Source organism: Aotus nancymaae, unplaced genomic scaffold (assembly GCF_030222135.1).
Source record: "Aotus nancymaae isolate 86718 unplaced genomic scaffold, 86718_ANA_hifiasm-v0.15.2.pri h1tg000046l, whole genome shotgun sequence".
NCBI classification, from domain to species: domain Eukaryota; kingdom Metazoa; phylum Chordata; class Mammalia; order Primates; family Aotidae; genus Aotus; species Aotus nancymaae.
In genome coordinates, this window is record NW_026988460.1 from 10341798 (window position 1) to 10359055 (window position 17258).

At 33.0% G+C, this 17258-nt stretch overlaps 1 protein-coding gene across 2 annotated transcripts in view; it reads left to right on the forward strand.

Moving 5' to 3' along the window:
- Positions 1-847: 847 nt before the first annotated feature.
- Positions 848-17258, forward strand: part of CNTN6 (contactin 6) — a 320026-nt gene continuing 303615 nt past the window's right edge. Inside the window, exon 1 of one of the 2 annotated variants that reach the window (XM_012468488.2) lies at positions 848-1285. The gene's annotated coding sequence lies outside the window, so the exon portion shown is untranslated. The remainder of the gene's footprint in view (positions 1286-17258) is intronic. The other variant, XM_012468487.2, reaches the window with a different exon arrangement.

The following is a 17258-nucleotide window of genomic DNA, read 5'->3' on the forward strand; positions in this document are numbered from 1 at the left end:
TATGATTTTGGTTAGACCATGTGAAGAAATCCATAGGACATAGTCATAAAATTTAGTAATAGAAACCTTCTTGCTCGTCAGATGAAAGCGAAGTAAGGCCAATAAATATCTTTTGTCTTATTTCCGTTTGATTTTGGGATTTCATTTTCTCAGTATCCACTTATTTTAAGATGCTAAGAGTGTAATTTCTTTGTATACTAACATGAAAATAAGTCCAAACTATCATTCTATTCTCATGTTATAGTTGTTTGTATGCATAAGAGTCTCTGCATATATGCCTGTGTAATTGCTGTTCCTTAGTTTTCATCCTTCAAGCAGTTAGTCCCTTCAAAACCCAATGACAAGACCCAAATATATTTAAAAATGTAGTTGGAATGTCCAGGGTGAAACACAAAAACTATTATTTTTCTTACAGAGCTCTTATGCAAACACTTAGACACTTGTTCTCTGCCTCTGGAATAACAAATGTTACTTGGAGAGCAGCAATACTCTTTTGGACTAGTTTGACTCTACTTTCTTTACCTGTCTTTAAGAAACCTCAAACACATATATTTAAAATACAGTTTAGAAAGGTTTTAGTGATAATGCATATAATCATTTGATTTTATTTCCCCTTTCTCTTCACCTTCACTAATAGAAGGAGTTACTGGCATGCTTCAAAAAGCTTACATTTGATTACTGTCTAAATCAGTGCAGACCCTTGACCAGCTTAATCTTTGCTTGCAAATGACAATGCAGTGAAACCAGAGGAAGAAAAAAAATTACTTCCTTTCCTGTTGGAAACCTAATAAGTAGTTAATCTGACCCAGTTTTCAATAAGAGAGATTTTCTGATGACCCGACAGGAGTGACTATCTTCAGTCAAAGAAAGAGGAGGGTGAATTTAATCTTTCATGCCACTGGAATGGCAGCTGCTCTCAGCTCTCTGATTCTGTGAAGCTTGATGAAGATAAAGCTGGCTTTCAATGTAGAAAGAATTTTCCTTTTGAATATTCCAAACGAGAGCTTTGCACATGTGCCTCAAGAACTGATTGCCTAGGTTCCGACAGGAATGCAGCAGGAGAGGAGCGTATTTCATGCTTAAGACCAGAGAAGAGCCACGCAATACTCAGTGGATAAAAGGCTTGCAGTCCCAGCTGGGAAAAAGAGTCCCATTATCTCCCAGCTGCATAGACATTCCATACGGCTTGGTTCTGCCTGGATGCACAGCATGCCTGGCTGAAAGCTTGAAACAGAGTTCTGCAGAAAAATTGTAAAGATCCCGAGACGTTTCCCTGGTAAGATCTGTAAGTACAAAATTGTGCTGTCTGCTGCAATGAGAATATTGCTGGGCAAGCTGCAGCTTTTCTTCCTTTCAATGTCTTTGTATTAGCATAACAGGTAAAAGCTGGGGTTGGGGGAGAAGTCACTGCTTTATTGATACCGTGTTTCTATGATGCTGATGTTTAAAATGCATTTATTCCTCGTGTGGGAAAAATGTATTGAATCTGTATTCCAGTAGGTTAGGATCAAACCAGGGAAAGAGAGACTACAGGCATATTTTTCAGTGTTTCACTAGTCTTTGCTGCAGTAAAACTAATGGGCAAGACGGGATGACAGTGCTAATTCTGGGACTTTCAGATGGCTACACGCCCTTTCTGTAACAGCAGATGGGAAAATGTGACTGCTAAATGTTTTTTGTCTTTTTTTTTTTTAATAAAAGGGATGAGGGGTGGGGTTTGCAGTTTTCACCCGATGATTTAAGAGAGTGGTTATAATAAAGTTTCCTAGGGGAGGATTTGGTAAGGGGAGCAAAGCAATACTGGAGGTCATGTGGGCTCACCAAATTTTGTCTGGCATTTTGCTTTATACCCAGCTTCCTAATAATAGCCTCTGGAGTTTCCTTTGCCATTTACACCAGTTAAGATTGTCAGCATTAAGGTTCTTATAATACTTTATGAAAACTTTCAGAAGTTGATGACTTGGGAACAAAACTTTTAAGAGCTCTGAGATCAGCCATGTATAACCCATTATGTTAATGGGATACTGTAACATTGGGGTTTAGGGAGAAAAATTGGAATTCATAGTTTTTGCTTCTCCGAATGAAAACTACTTATGTTTAAATAATCAGCATCCTGACTATGTCCTCTGAGAAACATTCACAGAATGACTAAATAGAAGTTATACTGAGAAAAAATAGGGGAACAGTAGAATCACACAGAATCAATTTGGAAAATGAGGTATTCATAATTTTATCTACAGTGGCAATGTTTTCTGAAGATATCTGTAAAAGAAGGAGCATATGCTGAATATTGAATTGCTTGTTTTGAGCAATTTTCATTTATCTGATGGGTTTATCATCTTTTTATTGTTGTTGTTGAAGGTTGCACCAATTTATGCACATTGTATTTTATAAGGAAAGAAGATGTTTAAGCAGACTCTTTCTTCCCTCCTCCTTCACATACATGTGTAAACATAACTCTGCGTGTTCACAAAACAAGCATAAACATACAAAAATACCAACACAATTTGTATAAAAAACAGAAATACAGAATCATTTCATCTTTGAATGCTTCATTGGGTTTTCTTTTTTTTTCTTCCTTTTTAGCAATAATCGTGGCTGTGCAGTTCAAAGATTTCAAATATATAAATGTGGAAACTTTTATATAAAGCTTTGTATGAGGTTATATAAATGCATAACTTATCACATCTTAGCAAAAAAGTCAATCATTTATAAATGACTTCATTGCATTACTTCCTTTGAATATTTATGGTGAAGCACCAGAATAGTTTTTTACAATTTTTATGTAACTTTCCATAAAGAAAACAAATTCACTTGTTTATTTAGAAAAAGATTACATATTTTCTCTGAGTTTAGACCAACCCTCCAAAAATAAAAGAATGTGTGGCATATTAAATTGATTGCATACTTCTGAGTGTTATTTTGATAAGTAAAAATATTCAGTAGTATAATAGTACCTTTTAAATTCTTTTATGTGAGAAGAAGGAATACAAAATATTTGCTTATTTATTCACTTATCTGTTTATTTTAATAGCATACTAATTGGAGTGCAGAAGTTTAAGTTGTACTCATGAAAAATAACTCAAGCAATACATAAAAGTTCTAAAAGGAAGCCCCATCACCTGTTAATAACAATCATGAAATTTGAAGACTATCATTGAAGACATCCTGATGCCTAAATTCAGATGAGAGAGAAATATTTTTGTAAAAGTGGTTTCTTACCATACACCTTTTAAAAAATAAGTAATAAATATTTGATAATATAGTCAATAATAGATACTCTTCTGTAAGAATGGGATCTTATCCTACACTTAAGAAACAGAAACACTGGGTGGGCATGGTGGTTCACCCCTGTAATCCCAGCACTTTGGGAGGCCGAGGCAGGTGGATCATGAGGTCAAGAGATCGACACCATACTGGCCAACATGGTGAAATCCTGTCTCTACTAACAATACCAAAATTCACTGGGTGTGGTAACCCACACCTGTAGTCCCAGCTACTCAGGAGGCTGAGGTAGGAGAATTGCTTGAACCTGGAATGCAGAAGTTGCAGTGAGCCCAGATTTTGCCACTGCACTCCAGCCTGGGTGACAGAGCAAGACTCCATCTCAAAAAACAAACAAACAAACAAGAAACACAAAAATATTTAGTTTAATTTTTGATTTTATATTTTAATTAAACTGAAAAAAGAGAAGTTGAAACAACATTCAAGAAATTGTTAAGTATATATTCCTTTCCAAGGGAGATATTATGTCCAGAATAATACCTTTATAATTAAGACCAAAAATTTTGAAAATAGCAATAGTTTGAAGTTGTTTTTTGTGTACATGTTTAAATAGTAAACTTTTATAAGCCTTTGTTAATGATAATTTAAATGCATTTGCAATGTGATTTGTTGTCATCAACTCTACCTGCACCACCTGAATTTAAGCTATATCAGTTTTACATTCTTGAGTATATACATTCAAGCTGAATACCCACAGACTTAGTCTAAACTTATTTCAAATTTGAAAGAAATTATTCTTTACCAACGGGATTTTACTACCCAATTCATCATTCCTGTGTTCTTTATTTTAAATTATTTTGGAGGTTGTTAGATTTCACTATGTAGTACTTCTCCACCTAAGAAATAGTCGTAGCTGCTATATTTTCTGTGAATTTCCGTACTTGAACATGTTTCTTTTGTCCTATACATTCAAGATATGTTATCTTTCTTGGATCAAGCTTATTTTTTTCTTTTGGAAATGTGTAAATGTTTGTAAGCATTTTGGAGGCCCTTCCCATATTGAAAGTTGTTTTGCAACATTTTTAGGTATGTCTGCAATTTCTGTCATTGAATGTGACTTGCTTTTTTTCTTATAAATGCCTACATGATTCTTTTGTTTTGTGTGTGTGTTTGTTTTTATAGATTTTTTGGTTTTTCTCCTGGATTTGTTCCATTTTTGTTAACTTTTTGGAAGTTTACCCCCTTGATTTGAGATTCTTTTATTTCAGGATTTGTTGTTTTACTATTTCTTTTTTGTCCCCCAACTGGGTATGGTCAAATTGTGGTTATATTGCTTCTTTCTTTTCTTCAGGATCACCGACTGTGTACATGTTGTATCTCATTTGTCTACTTTCCACCTTGCATATCCAAATTTCTTTTCAATTTTAACTGACAAATTGGTTATCTTACTTGTTCTCTTGTTTGCCACTTGAATGAATAGTATAGCTTCTGGTAAACCTATTGAGGCATATCCTTCTGTATTGTAGTCTTGTAAGTACATATTTCCTCCTCTCAACACTAGTAATTTCCTCAGCTGCCAGGTTTTGGGGCAATTGGTATCCTAAAGAAAGTACTTACCAGGTTTCCCTGATGTCCCCCAAAGGTCCATGTATTTTAGCATTTGGCAGCAATGGAAATGGGCTTCAATTGTGTTTTGGAGGTTGTGTCAAGTAACATTTTAATTGAAGACAGGGTTTTTTGCTTTGTTTTTTATCCCCATCATTACCACTGCTACCTTTTTTATTTCTCTTTATTGTTCCTGTGGGACAAGAGAGGAATAAAAAAAATCTCTTTATTTAAGAAATTTTAAGTATCAATCAGTTTAGAGGAGTTCTTTGAAAGAAAATTTTATTAGAATGTTGTTGTTGTCAGTGTTCATATTGAAAAGAGCTGTTTTAGTTAAAACCAAGTTCATCTGCGTGATGTGTTGTAGTATTAAACATTTATTATGGTAAAGGCATAACACAGGACATACTAAAAAAAACAGAGCCACTGGAAATGCCTTCTGATAATATCCCCTATTAGTCTATATTGATGAAATCTGTGGCCTATTTAACTATTTTGCAATAAGTCCTAAAGTAATTTACAAAACTTTACATCATAGGAACATGAATCAAAATCTGTAGACTCAAATTCTTTTTGAAAGTATACTGGGTATAAAACTTATATGTATTAGGTTTACAATTAAATGAATAAATGAATGAATGAATAAATGAATTTCCCTAGACCTCAAAATCCTTTAAAGAGGCAATGAAGTATTTTATAATACTTCATGGGAACCATGGTGTGTCCTATGAAGTATTATAAAAAACTAATGATATTACTAAAACACAAATTGCATTTTCTCAGTGTGAATAAAATGATAGACCAAGATTCAGGAGGCAAGCTCTTGAGCTGAAGTGCCACCCATGGTAGCTTTCCCTCTTTGTATCTAGCACAGAATAGCTCTGTGGTTTTGGGCAAGTTTCATATCCTCTTTATAGCTCAGTTTTCCATTCATAGTGGAGATAATATTAGTACTGACTTTACAGTATTATCAGGAGAATTCAGCAGGTAAATATGTAAAAAATCTTGGAAGAAAGCCTGGCAGTTAATAAGCACTCTATGTGTTAGTTGTTTATTGTCATATTATTATTACTATTATAACATTTATATGTGAGCCTTGGGATCAATTGGGTAAAAATAATATAAAACAATGAAAAGAATAAAATTATAATTATTATTTAATCAATTGTATTGGGTATTTAGTAGAGAATTAAATTTGGAGTGTAAATCATAAGTGGATATTAAAATAGAGCTCAGGGAAGATGGTGAGAAGATATAGAGATGCTGATCCCTGGATCCACATAGCTTAAAAATAGAAATGGTATTTCTGTATACACCAAGCAGTTGGACCTGATCAAGAAAAGGGACATATTAAATTTTCTGATTATAAAAGCAATGCACAGAAAAGCGTGAGAACAAATAAGCCAGAATTTATTTCTTCAAAGAACATCACGAATGCTTGTACCTTACTTTCATGTTGTTTTTTTGTTGTGGTTGTTCTTTTTTTATGATAATGCCCTAATAAAGTAATGTATGCACCTGAAAACAGCAACAATAAAATTTGAAATTGCAGGGAAGACAGTAAAATCAAAAATAAAGACCTTTCCACCATTTCCTGTCGTATTTTCCATAGTTTATTTTATTGTTATTTTTTATTTTCTGGTCACCATTATACATTTGAATAATATAATTCGCTTTTATTGCAGACTCTATAAATTCAGTATCATGTCTGCTGACTCCATCTTTTAAAGATGGGCAGTTTTTCCTATTTTCACACTTTCACAAGACAATTTTAGGTGTTACATAAGTCTTTGAATTCTTTCGGCAGTAATGCACATATATATATTTTGGAAAAGTGGGAAATTTTACATATTCAGGAAAGTATTAAATTTAATAATTACCAATTCCCACCCTTCAGAATTACCAAATGCTAAATGTATTGGAGATTTAACATCTTCAGTATTTACAAAATGAAAATGCCAATACGATATATAATAAGGGCATAAACTATAATTCTACCTAGTCCATTCCTCACTCTACATTACCATGAATTGTACATATATATATTTTTCTTATATATGTATGTTTACATAAAATATTGTTTAAAAATATTATGTAAATGATATCATACTGAAAACAAACTTATTTAACTTGTGTAACTCATTGCATATTAGACTATTTAGACTCATTCTTATAAATATATATAGTTCTAGAATATGATATTTCATCTTATGTATATTATACTCATTATTCATTCCCTTATTGATGGATATTTAATTTATTTAAAATATTCATTATTGCAATGTACTATTAGCATATCAATTGAAAACATACAGATGTGTGAGATTTTCATTAAGAATATCAAGTCTGTACTGCATATCAACAATTTCATGTTTGTTATTTCTAGTCTCAGAATTCCTTTCTTTCAACAAACGTATTTAATTCATCCACACTAGTATGATGTTGATCAAGTTGGACTTATTTCTTATTTTATATTCAACTAAAGTGTTTTTAAATAAACACTGTCTTTTATTGGTTTGATCAAACGTTCTTTATTCATTTTTTCAACTTTTACTAGTTAAAAATGGTATACTCCCCTTATCATATTTTAGTAAACAACTAATTTAACATAAAGTATACTTTTATATTTGCAAATAAAGAGTAAAGATAGTATATCTATTCTCTTCACAAACAGGACAATGACTTATTTAAATTTACTCCAAGATACTTCTCCCAGTGCTCACATTTGCACTATTTTTAAACTGCCCCCAATATTTTTGTTAAGGCTTTTTTAGACTTATGACGTGATTTCCTGAGTTCTTTATTTACCATATTCTTGCTATTTATGTGCATCTCCTAGATTCTTTTCCTGTGCTCTGAAGACCGTTTTAAGGTCATTCAAAAATTGTTTTAAACTCCCTTAAAATGTATTTGTTGAAAATTGCTTATTTTAGTCACATTCTAAACTAATACTTTAGTTTTTTAGAGCACTCTATGTGAATGATACTTTTTTCTCAACAATTTTTGCATATTCTGTTCCATGATCTTCTGGAATATAATTTTGCTCATGAGAGGACTGTTTATGATCTAATTAGCATACTTATGAAGATAGATTTGTCTTTTCACTTGGATAGATTTTAAGAATTTATCTTAAAAAAAGAGATGCCTTCAAGTTCACTACAATGTGTGTAGTTGTGGAGTTGTTTCAAATTTATCTCATTTAGACCTCTGCAAGCTCCTAAATCTTTCTTCAATTCTGAAAAATTCTCAGCCATTATATATTTCAATCTTGCATTGTTTAATTCCCTTTATTTTCTCCTTTAAGAAATGAGTAATGCTCTTTCAGTATTTCTAAGCTTCTGTCTTTGATTTCTTTTCTATCTTTTCATTTCTTCTATTTTCTGGTGTTGCAGTCAGTGTAATTTCTACTAATCTGTATTTTATACTTTTAAAAAAGAACAAATAGTTTTAATTTCTATAATTTATATTGTTCTTTTAGAAATTATTCTGCTATTCTGTTTATTCTTAATACTTTCTCTCCCATCCTTAAGCTCTTGAAAAAATTTCAGTAAGTTTATTTTAAAGTTAGATTGTAATTGTTTTACTATTATAATTTTTAGACACAAATTTCTTTATTACTTACATCTGCTGGATTTTCCTCATGGTAGTTCCTTCTTCCTGGTGCTCATAATTTTTTTTAATGGCAAATTCACCTTCAGCAAATGTTGTTTTCTGTGGGAGACCGACATTGTTTGAGTTGTGTAGGCTTTTGCACAGCATTGTATCTCTGTTGCTTCTACAGTGTCTCTACAAATATCTCTGGTTCTGGACTGTTTTATATATGAACTTTTTGGCTTCAAATTGTCTTACCATACAGACAGAATGAATTTTGGATCTACAACCAAACTTAGTACACATTCTGGGTTCTGATTGCCATTTGGGGATTCTTTTTTCCACCAGATCACCAAGTTCCTATAAGGTCAGCTATTTCATGCAAAGGCTCCCTTTTTGGGAGGTTATTCCAACTTTACCATCTCCTTGCCAGTCTGAGTTTCTCTCCATTTGGTGCCCCTGAGGACTTACCTCTTTAACATTTAACCTCAGCTATGTGTACTTCTTAAAGTGTTTTTATACTTATATAGCATTCGTATGTGTCTGTAGTGGAAAAGAAATCCCTCTGCATCACATTGCATGGTGCAATGTACTTCCCTATACTTCCATGTTGACTGGACTTGCTCCCATCTGCTTTCCAACATCTAGGAAGTCATCAAACTTTCTCACTTGTTGGTATTTTATTTTTGTCTTGTACTCTCATGGTTTCATGGATTTATTTTGTTATAGGCAATGGAACATTTGCTATTTTTTTTTCTGGAAACATTGTCAAGTCTCTAGTATATAATCTAATAAGAAATGGTTAATGCCAATTGAATCCATCTTTCCATTGGCCCCTTTCATTGGCTCCACAAACATTACTCTAACAAATTAAAGTGCTTGGTTTAGTCAGATGAAAGAATATGTTAGGGAGCTCTAGCATTTAGTTAGAAAAACAGGCTAGTGGATTTTATTAGTTTATATATTCTTTGGGAGTGGTAGCTCTATTAATTCTTTAAGTTTAATGGTGTGCAAATTCTTAAAATGTAGAGGGAATTATTCAAAAACTTTGTTAGCACAGCAATTCCTAGTGACACAGTACAAGCTGAATGCTAAACGAACCATTTTTTTTTAAGATTATTTCTGCTGAATAAAAGTGAGAATACTGGATGGATCTTTTTAAGACCCTTTTAAAAGGTTTTCTTTTAAGGCAGGAAGGAGAGACTCAAATAAGATATTTGGTGGAGTTCCTTGTAATTTATCACTCATGTGTGTAAGAGGCCAACATGGATGTGCTCTCAAAAGAAGGTAGACATTTTATTTTCAATGCCTTTTTTTATATTGTTTCAAAGTTTAACTTATTTGGTTTCTCACATTTGTATGTCTAATGAGGTTGTGTAAGGAGCTCTGTATGGAGACCGCTGAATTACCTTTGTAAATAGCAGGAGTTCAAAATATTTGCTGGAATAGAGCTCTTAGTGAAAAAACATGATTTTCCTCTCTGACATCTATCAGAGTTTCCCAATCACTAAGGTACAATAAAAAAAAAGAGAAGGTCAGAAATCAGTTGTGCTGCTAATTTTCAATCGGAAGAGTTCAGAATAAATTAAAGAAAGTTCTTAAAGTTGTGTTGAGATGGAAACATTTCTGTTATTCTAGACTTGATAGAAGGCACTTTTTAAAAAGTGGAACATGAAGATGTTTTCTAGGCATTTAATGTTGTTAGTCAATTCCTAAACATGCTCAGTTCTGAATCTGTATTGCTAACAGGTATAATTTTGACATTCCTATATATAAATTTACCACAGAAGTATATGCTGAAAATAGTTTATTAGAATTAGCACAGTGGTTATAAAAAAAACTTTTTTTTTCAGAGGTGCTGACTTTACATTTTTTTTGTTACTTTGTGCAGATGTGCCTATGTGGTTTGTAGACAAGAGAAGGAAGCTTTCTATCTGCTTTCTTTGGGGCATTTAGGTGGCAAAAGCTTTATTTTTACTGACTTCACTCTTATTCTATCTTTTGTCATGTAGATATACAGAGTGATTATGCAATAAATAGAAACAACTTTCTCATAGAAAAAGACAGATTGGAGTTTAAAAGAAAAATAACCTATCTGATATGTGTAGTTCAACATAGGAAGCCAAATAGCAGTTTTTAAAAAATTATGCACACAAGACATGATGCCTGAACCAATTGCTGTTACCATTAGGGGCTCCTTTTCCTTATGATGCAAAAGTCATTTTTCCAAAGAAACATGTAACAGAAATTCATTTTATGCCAGTGAAGTTTTAAGATTCACATATATCTTAGCTATTCTATAATAATGTTATTCTTGGAGTTTTAGCCCCTGGATATTATGTTTTTCATGAAATTTTTCTACATGAAACTGTCTTCAATTGGTACAAAAATTCTAGTTAATTCTGATTAATAATTTAACATACTAAATTGCCAATATTAATAATATTTTCATTAAACAATATATACTGGTAATAATTCCACAAATATTGGCTGAATATTTACTATGTGATAGATGCTATTTCAGGCACTGGTGATGCAACTATGAACAAGACAAAAAAGAGTTCTGCTCCTATAAAATTCACATTCTGACTTATATTCTTTAATTCAATTAAGTATACATCTCTACCAATTGGAAGGGGGGAGACTAATATTGTTAATTTTAGGTCTTACCTGAGAAATGATCATTAGAAGCCATTCAATTATTTAACAACAATTTAAATTATTTCCAAGATGATTATTTTAGTAAACTTGTATAGTGAGATGGACCAAAAAGACTAAATAAAAAGAAACATATATTGCTAAGAATAATAATTATTCCTCTATTTTTATAGATAGTGATATATTCTGTTTTTTCAGAGGATTAACAAAAATAGAATCTCATATTATATACATGTTTATGGAATTTCTTAATCATAAACTCAACTCTTTACCTGAACTTAATCATTTTCATTAAGTGAATAGTACTTGTGAATTTACTAAGATGGTAAAATCTGTTCAAAATTTGCAAACTACACTAAATTATTTAATAACCATGGTAACTATGTATATAACAAGTGAAGAAAAATTAATAATTAACAGAATATTGTTTAATACATTTTTTCCAATTATAAAATCATATATGTTTATCATATAAAATTTGAAGAAGACAAAACATGCATAAATTGTTATTCTATCACTCTGCTTATAGCAGCCTTTCAGTAATCATGTGTGTGCGTGTGTGTGTGCATTTAAAATACAAAATTTAGATGAATGTATACGTTCTGCTTTATAGCTTGTTTTTATTAATTAACATCTTGTAAACATTCTCAAGTATCATTAAATATTCTCCCAATGCTGAAGGATTTTTCACCAGATGAGTGTTCCTTGTTTACTCACATCAATAACCTATCATTAGCTATTTATCTTTTACACTATTTACTGAACAATGGTTTGATACATATACTTGTACCTGAATTTTTTCATTTGTGTCTGATTATTTCTTAAAAGCAAATTCCTAGTAGTACAATTTCTGTGTCTGGTTGTATATTCTTAAAAATGTGAGTGTGTATATTACTAAATTGTCCTTTAGGAAGACAACTCCCTCTGTACTTTCAGGCAGGTGAATGCTCTTTGTGACCATCCTTGTAAATATTAAATGTGGTTAATTGTAAATACTCTTGAATTGGATTACAAAACAAATCCACAAATAATAGTATTTCAGTATTGCTCTACATTACATTTTATATTTTTATATATATGCCTGAATGAATTTCATGAGTGTTTGAATCATTTGTATCTGCTCATTTTGCTAAGGTCAGCCCCTGTCCTTTGTTTATTTTTTTGATGTTTTACATTTTTTCTCATGCTCAGGAAGTTCATCATCTATCAATGAGATAACTTGTAATTTTCACTTTTCTGCAAGTTTATAAGACATTTAACTTATTATATTTTAAGTATGGAACCGTAAAAAATTTTTATAAATTATTGAACCTCGGTTTTCAAATGTACACAGTGAAGCCAGTAATATCTGACCTGACTTTCACAGACTCAGAGGGGTCACATGAAAACTTCAATAGTTAATGTTTCTAAATGTATTTTTATAGCCATAAGTGATATACGGTTATTGTTCTAGTCATATTAAAGATAAATTAGTGTTTGTCCTAAATTGCCCATCAGGTCATGAGCAAGTCTACAACTTAAAAGTTTTCTAAATATAGGTCCAATGTTTTCAACTTTTTAGCTCTGGCACCTAGCAGCATCTGGCCCATGGTGTGTGCTCATTAAGTGCCTGCTTAATGAATGTAGATTCTAAATATACTAGAGAAACATAAATTCAAATACATCTATGCTCATTCCAAGTAAGCTATTACAGTGTCATCTAAATCTAATGGTGAACAAAATAGCGCATATTAAAATGATAATTAATGTTAAACTTCAATTTATGTCTCTACCTTTGGCAACCATGGTAATCCACTCCATGATGAAGTCAGGAAATTTAAGTAGTTATTTATTACATCACTACAAATTGTATTTGAGACCTATCTTTGGGAGGTAATCTATATTGTGGGCTTTTCAGTAATTTGATATGTTAGGAAAATTCAGGAGTGCCTATAGGGAACAGGGAATAGATTTGAGGGTAAAAAGCAATTGGAGTCATCTCCAAATTAAAAAAGAATTTACAGATTACAGAGAGGTAAAGTATACACAAAGTGTGTGATATTTTCTTCTTCAGAAACTCCCCCAAAATGTGAGATACATAACTTACTTTTCTAGATGCTCAGAACAAGGAAGAACTTTCATTTTTGTTTTAACTTGCATTTAAGTTACCATAACACATTATGTTAGTATTTGATGCTATTTTACTTTGGCGGAAAATAATGAAATAAGGTGTTCGACTTTGCCAAAGAGAGTTTTAGGAACCAATGTGTGTTTGATTTAGGCCTGAGGCCAGGTGTTTGAGTCCAGCCTGGGCAACATCGTGAGACCCCCATAACAAAGATTAAAGCCATGAAACAAACATGTTTTACTTATGGCTTAGAATAACAACATTTATTAAACAAGTTAGGATACATTATGGTGCAGTAATAAACCACCCCCTAAATCTTAGGTGTCTGAAACAAAGATTTATTTGTGTACATCTGTGAGGCAACTGTCCTTTATGAGACTGTCAGGTTACAATACCGTGTGAATACATGCTTCCACAATTTCAGTAAAGAGGTAGTTCTAGAGACTTGAAGTGGCAATTAAACACTTTCACCCAGAAGTGATATATATCACTCAAATTCACATTTCATTGGCTGAAGTAAAATACTTGAGAGTGAGTGAAGAAGTGAAATACCTCATGTGCCTGGAAAGACGGAAATACTGGTGAATAACAACAGTATCTATGACTGAGTTTGCTAACAAGAAGTGGTTTACCTGGGCCTTATCATCACTAAGAAATCCACTTGAGTTGTGTTCAGCAATCTCACTCAATACCACAGGTAGCATTTTAGTTTAGTTTAGTTTTGTTTTGTTCTGTTTTATTGAGAGAGACATTTTCACCCTTTGTACATAATAAACAGTAAACCAACTTTTTTTCTGCTAAAAAAATCACTAAATGGCCACCTCATCCATTACGTTTTTCCTCACTGATTGATTGATGAATTCAGTAACTGGTTATCTAGATCTGTCCACCACATTTAAAACTCTGGAGTATCAGGGCTTTAGAGATACACACTGTCTTCATGAATCTTAGGGAATACTTGAATAAAATTACTACATTAAATATCATCTAAATGCCCCAAAGAACAAGTACTTAAGAGCATAAACTGACCAAGTGAGCAAAGTCAGTGAAGGCTTCCGTAGGAAAGTGATGAGTAGGTACAGGCTAATTCCATGTAAGGAGAAAATGTTCACATGGAAATTAGAGCAGATGAGGAGAGGGGGACATGGCAGGAACGAGGAACTGACAAAGCCAAAGTTGAAGTCCTGGTGGATCAGAGATCCAAGTGACAAGAGAAGCTAACCAAGAGGTTTCTGCAGCCCATGTTAAGCCTTTGAATTTTGTTCTTAACAAAATAGAGGAGCTACTGGTGATTTTTGAGAATGATGTAATACAATCAGACCTAGGCATTGAAAAAATCATCCTGTTTAGTATGTGGCGAACATCATTTTTCCTTATCCAGGTATGTAGCATCAGGCAGACAGGAACTCATGAAGGAAATGAATAGGCAAGGAGAAAATATGCACCTATCTGGGCTTTCTTCTGCTTTGACGACAAGGCAAAACTTGTTCCGAATTTCCCCAGTCTCTGAGTTTTTGTGCTTTATTTCACATTAGCTGTTTTTCATAATACTGAATTGAAATATTTGGAAACAATTAAAACAATGTTTTGTTAATTTTTAAAGTACAAATGCAGAGTAAAAAGATTGGAAAATATATAAAATAAAAACAGAAAAATGAAATAATACATAATACATGCTCCCAAAAATTACTCCTGAATATTTTCCTAAGTTTTATGTTTTAAAGAAAACAGAAGTTCTAATGTTTTTATTCTGAGGAAGTGTTTATAAAAATGTAGAGTCCTGTATACCCAGAATGAAGTATATAAAATACATAAAACTATACAAAATGAAATGTATGTTTTATCCTGAGAAAGTCTTTATAAAAATATAATATGAAATATACAAATTTATATATATAAATAAATAATAATATATTATAAAAATATAATGTAATATTCTCACTGTGGTAGATAATCTCCAAACATGATCACCAACAATTTCTCCCCTCCTGTATATACAGGCCACTCCTCCCTTTAAGAAGTAGTACCTATTTCCTTCTCTCTAAATGTGACATGGCCTCATGTTTTTTTTTTTGAACAATAGAATTGGTGGAAGTAAAGCTGTACCAATTCTTTTTTTTTTTTTTTATTTTTTATTTTTTATTGCATTTTAGGTTTTGGGGTACATGTGAAAAACATGCAAAGTTGTTGCATAGGTGCATTCATGGCAGTGTGATTTGCTGCCTCCCTCCCCCTCACCCATATCTGGCATTTCTCCCCATGCTATCCCTCCCCAACTCCCCTCCCCGCTGTCCCCCCCACTCCCCCACAACAGACCCCTGTGTACAGTGCTCCCCTCCCTGTGTCCATGTGTTCTCCTTGTTCAACACCCTCCTATGAGTGAGAACATTACTATAAGGACACATGCACACGAATGTTCATTGCAGCACAGTTTACAATAGCAAAGACCTGGAACCAACCCAAATGCCCATCGATGATAGACTGGACAGGAAAAATGTGGCACATATACACCATGGAATATTATGCAGCCATTAAAAATGAGGAGTTCGCGTCCTTTGTAGGGACATGGATGAACCTGGAAACCATCATTCTCAGCAAACTGACACAAGAACACAAAGCTGTACCAATTCTTAGCGCTTCAAATACCAAGCAGCTTCTGCTTTCTTGTTCTTGGACCCCAAACCATATGCAGGAAGGAAGTCAGGGTTTGCAGTGAAAAGAGAGCCTTATGGAATACCTGGAAGATGAAACACCACATAAAGAGATACACCACATGGACTCCCCAGCCAAGAGTCTTCACCCAGGCATGCGAGAGAGGCTTCTTTGGATCTTTTGGTCCAGTTGTGAAATGAGTGAGCCCAGGGGATACTACCTGGATACAAAGAACAGTCCAGAAAACCCAAAGAACTTTGAGAAATAATGAATCATTGTTTTAACCACTAGGTTGTGAAGTGGTTTGTTATGTAGCTTTCAATAAGTAAAATAGCGACTTTTTCGGTTCTTATAAGAAAAGTAAAATGCTATTCAGTGTCTTTGAGTTTTCTATTTTGCTCATTGCAGACCCTTAATTTATTCATGCTATTAAAAATATACCCAGACATGTCTCTGAAAGTTGTGTGTTGATTAATTTTGGATTTAAAAGTCATTGAAATTATAAACTCTGCAATCAGACCAGGCAAATGAAAAAAAAATTAGATGAGAAGTTCCTGTTAAATTCATTTTCTTTCTCTTTTTCTTTTTTTTTTTTTGAAAAGGAGTTTCACTCTTTTTGCCCAGGCTGGAGTGCGATGGCACAATCTCGGCTCACCTCAATCTCCGCCTCCCAAGTTCAAGAGTGTGCCACCACGCCCAGCTATTTATGATTTTTAGTAGAGACGGGGTTTCTCCATGTTGGTCAGACTGGGCTTGAACTCCCGACCTCAGGCTATCTGCCCACCTCAGCCTCCCAAAGTGCTGAGATTACAGATGTGAACTACCGCGCACGGCTAAATTCATTTTCACTTACATGTATGTGATATGCGGAATTAGTTGGAATTAGTTGGATTTCGAACAAAGACCAATATATAAGACATATGTGCTGATTTTGACCTTCAAGGATAAAAAATTGAAGAGCAAGGAAGGTTCACAGATATCCATATGCTTAGAGTCAAGAATATAGCTTACTTCTTTTTATTCTTAAAAATCTTTATAAATTTCTTAAGTGATTTTTAGTAGACTGTAGACTTGAGTGTTATTTTTATATCAGGATATAAATAATGTTGGATAGAGGACTATCCAGTAAACTTTCCCTTTTACTTCACATAGTCTCTGGGCTCATGGTTAGCCAGAATTGAGTGAAAATATAACCAAAATTATCACATGGATTTTTATTGCATAGTGGAATTATTATGTTTTGCTGATATATATCATTTTGGTTAATAATAATAATGATAATAGCAATAAAACAGCATTGAGTTATTCAAATATTAGTTGGGGTTCTTCAGAGACATAGAACCAACAGTGCCACATATCCGTGTGTCTGTGTGTGTGTGTGTGTGTGTGTGAGAGAATTTTTTCTTCCTCCATTTTTTGT